Source organism: Tauraco erythrolophus, chromosome 7 (assembly GCF_009769465.1).
Source record: "Tauraco erythrolophus isolate bTauEry1 chromosome 7, bTauEry1.pri, whole genome shotgun sequence".
NCBI classification, from domain to species: domain Eukaryota; kingdom Metazoa; phylum Chordata; class Aves; order Musophagiformes; family Musophagidae; genus Tauraco; species Tauraco erythrolophus.
The window spans coordinates 4889217-4893692 of record NC_141471.1 but is presented as its reverse complement, the minus strand read 5'-3'; positions in this window follow the sequence as shown (position 1 = coordinate 4893692).

Here is a 4476-nt window from a genome sequence, read left to right as displayed (position 1 = left end):
AAACAGCAGAGGTCACTTGGATCAAATATCTCCAAGGATCACACAAGCTTTCAGCAGTAACAGCAAATTTCAAACCAGAGAACACAGTCCAGGAAGGGAATGTGCTTTCTTTTTTCTTCCTTACTTAGTATTCAGGAAAAGCAGCATTTTTCTGCAGCATTTAAAGAGAGTAAATAATCAGGAAAATGCTGCTGGAAGAGCTGGGAAGGGGCCAGAGAACATGGGTGTGAGGCAGGGGAATGGCCAGATGCTGGCAAGGTTTCTCATGTGCAGAGGAGGGTGGTGGGGACTTCTCCATCTGAGCTGGAGGGGAGGAGGGGGCAGAGGTTTGCAGCCTGTCTGCACATGGATCCTGCCTTGGTACAAGGCGATAGCCCAGATCCCCTCTCAGTGGTTCGTTGTGATGCTCCAATGGTGGGCAGCCAGGATGGGAATCGTGTGCCTCCATCAAAGGATCCCTGTTGATTTTTCCTTGCAAGTGTCTGGATTGCCCAGGCTCACTGTGGAGGAGTCATACGCCCCAGGGCTTCAAAGAACTTGTTATCATGGCTGTTTGGGACCTCCAAGGTGACACTGGGCTGGGTTGCACTGGGCTGGGGGAACCTCTAAGGTCATGCTGGGCTGGGGGGACCTCCAAGGTCATGCTGGGCTGGGAGATAGTTCAAGGCTTTTCAGAAACATGTGTCACTTCACCAGGAGTGATCCTGGGGACTTCTCCCTGATTTTGATGCACCAACTAGACCAAGGAACCGTCTTTTTCAGATGTTGACAAAATTCTTGTTTGGGTGAAAAGAAACAAAGAGAGATCAGAAGCACCATCTTTCAAAAGTGAGGTTAAAAACAGAGACAACCCAGAACTTGGTGATGACTTCATTTATAAGGGAAAAGGCTTCTTCATCAAGACAAAAAGATTACTCCATTCAGCCTCCCCGTTATTTTTTTTTTTTTTTTTGCAATCAGAAACATGAAGCTTCTGATCTGAAAAGGAACGTACTTTTTTGTGTGTGTGTAAAATGTTGCATTTTTTTAACAGTTCTCTTTCAATAGTGAAATAAATCCCCTTCTCATGCCTGCTCCAGCATGGGGCAGTGAGACGAGGGCAGGGGCCAGGAGACATCGGATTTTCCTGCGTTGCCCCACAGCGCAGCTGTACAGGGGAAAGCAGAAATGATTCAGAGTTTAAATATCGCCGTGAAGAAAACATCAGCCTCGCCTGCACGTGCAAGCTCACAACTCCAGGAGCGTGTAAATGCATTTTTGTTTCGAAGGAGTTTGTGTCACAGTGGTTGTCTCAGCTCCGGGGCACTGCGAGAGAGAAGGGTGTGATGCAAACAGATCCCAGTATTCAACTGTCAAGTATTAATGGGCCAGGAATGCTGCAGCTGTAAAACATGGAAACAAAATAATTCTGTTTTGCAGGAGGACCTTGCCGGAGCTGACTCCACCAGCACACGATCCACCAATCCATCACTTCCCAGAATCCCACATGAGAAGGTGGGATAATTACTATAATTTTAATGTACTCCAAGACGATTTAAATACACTGAGTAAACTAAAAATATCCTGCTTTTCCGTGAAGGTGCTGACTTTCTGAGGTAATGCTGCCCCAGAGCTGCTGGTGGTTCATGTGCCAGCCCCTTCTACTACCCCTCAGGGCTCCATAAACCATGTCGCAGCTCTCTGTCCTTCACTGGGTGGAAAGCCTTTGCCTCCTGCATTTTGCATACCTCTACTTTGGAAAAAAAACTCTTCTGCTGCTCTTGCAGCCTGGAGATCAGGCAGGGAACTGCATCTGCCATGGCTGTGGTAGAGTTACAGAAGGGGCAAAGGATGGAGAAGAGGATGTTAGCAGAAAGGGTGGGGAGCAGAGAGCCTGGGCCAGATGAATGCTTCAGTATGCTTGGAAGTGTCAGTGAAGCAAATAGTGTGTTTCTATCACGGTCCTGAGCGTTGAAATACTGCTTAAATTGCCTCCAGAAATGACATGAAATCTGAAGATTTGGAAACATCTCCTGTGATTGAGTGAGTGACTGATTGATTTGATTATATATATTTTACACATGTGTGTTAGGGCTCGATTCAGCTGTCTAAACATAGTTTCCTAGAGCCAAGTTAGATGCTATAGGGTATCCAGCCCCAGACTCCAGCTCTCGCTTCTGCGGAGTGCTCGTCTTCTCTCGGCTCCGTGTCACTTTGCCAACACTGTGGGATGTCTCAGATATACAAGGGCATCTCAGATGGCACCAGGCTCCTGTGCGTGGGCAACTGAATCCCACCCTCTGAGTCATCAAGGCTTGCAGAGATCACGTTTTCAAGGTTTTTCTCTGCAGTCGTTGGGGCCAGAACTTCACCTTAAAAATAAATAACATCCAAACCCAAGATTCTTGGATAGTCAATTAATTTTGGGGGTGCTGGTCTGGAAATATTCTGAAACTTGATCCTCCCTGTAAAGTTGGGAATCTTGGCAGCAGTATCAAGAAGCAAACTGTGTATATTTTGCCTAGAATTGTTTCTACTGTACAACCAGGAAATGATAATAAAAAAAGAGCCTCTTCTCCTTTAATTTATTTTCAGACGTCTTCATGGGTCCCTTGCTTGTCCCCTGTCCTACTGGAAGGGAGGAAACCTAAGATGAGGTTGGATCTTGCATTTGTGCAAATGCAAAATTCTTAGATAAACTCTCACAACTGTTGATGCTAATCAAAGTGTGTTTAGCAACATAGAAGTTCACTGGACTATTCCTGTGGATGCCTCATTTAATAAACAAGGTGAAACATGGTTTTGACCAGTGCTAGAGAGTTTTCTGATTCGATATCACACAGTTCTTTGGTCTTGAGCAAAGAATGGGGGCAAGTGGGTCACTCTGGACTGCCAGGTCTTCTGCATGGGACTTGCAGGGCAAGCTCACACTAGAGGAAACAAAGGATTTCACAAACTCCAGCTGATATGAAACCGATGACCTTTGTTCTGCTCCTCAGTTGACCACTGTGAAATTATTATTGCAGAGATAAAGATCATAAATTTTTGTGTCTGGCTTTTTTCCTAGATCCTGTTTAACAGTGTTTCTTGGCAGTTTCTTAGTAGATACTTTTTAGCCCTGGCTCTGTTCCTAGAGTACTGGCAATTAAACATATTAACATTCATCTTTAAAAATAGCAAGGAGTGGGTACCCAGACTCCCCAGATGAACACCTCTGAACGTGGGGAGAGCCTGCGAGGGAGCAGAGCCCGGAACCAAACCACGCAGGCGGTGGAGAGACCTGACCTTTCAACGTCCTTTCCAGTTTTTGTTTCTAGGACCTCCTCACCCTTTTTTCTTCTCCCTGGTGAATTCATGCCCATCACTCCCAGACTTTGCAACCCCCTGGCTGGTTTATACAGCAACCACCGTGCCGAGAGGAGGTTTTTATCTTTAAATGAGTGCTGTGGTTCAGGCTGTTTCACTCCCAGATGGAGCGACCCGCATCTGACGTGTTTTCCAGGCTGCAGCAGTGTCAGTGTGCCTGTTGAGCTGAGAAGGAAAAACCAACAAACAGTCCTTCTCCTCCTCTGCTTGAGCTCTGACAGCTTGAAGTGGAAATGACCGGGCTGGTAATTCAGTTTCGAGCTTCCCTGCCTGAGCCTCTCTCAGCCTCTCTAAAACGCAGAGGAAACATATTGTTACCTCCAGATACCAACGACTGCCTGAGAAGACACAGACCCCTCTGGGAGGCACATTTTCATCTCTGCTTCTCTCTTCTCTTCTCCATCAGCAAGGAGAACTGGCGAAAAAATGGTGCGGGGAAAGACTTAGCTGTTAAGTGAGCACAAAGAGACAAGGGCTATATGCTGTACTTACACCTCACCTTTCACGACGATTCCTTCATGAGATACTGAGTGAAGCTTTTCCTCCAGCTTGTTCCAGAGCAGTTTCCTGCACTGAAGAGGCTCTGGGCTCTCACTGCACAGGATTTCCCACCCAGGGACACTGTGGTGATGCTTTCTCCATCGAGAACCATAAAGCTCAAATCTCTCCCTCCCAGAAGATTTGGACAGGTCTGAGAGTGGGCAGAAATCCAGGCCAGGACATGGCAAACGGAGGGTAACACAACGGCTGCACACCACTACCCCAAAGGGAGCTCATGGGGCTGAACCGTTGCAGGAGGAACACTCAGGTCCATGGACAAAGAAGATGTCTGAGGGCTGGGGAAAGAGGAGCCTGAACAGAGAACTGGAGAAGAGGGGGGTCTGCAGCAGATATTCAGAGTTAATTAGCAAAAGAAAGCAGCATCCTAGGAGATCGCTTCTCTCTGGGAGCCTGCAAAAGCCAGCTGCCAAGGACAGCCCTGCAGAACTGGGACCGGCCTTTGGATAGTGCAGGTATTTTGTTTTGGGGTGATGACAGCTGGGACACAACTGAGCTGAATTTGAATGTAAGAATAAACTTGTAAAATATGAAGGGAGGACACTGAAAATGATGTGCCTTAAAGGACAAGAA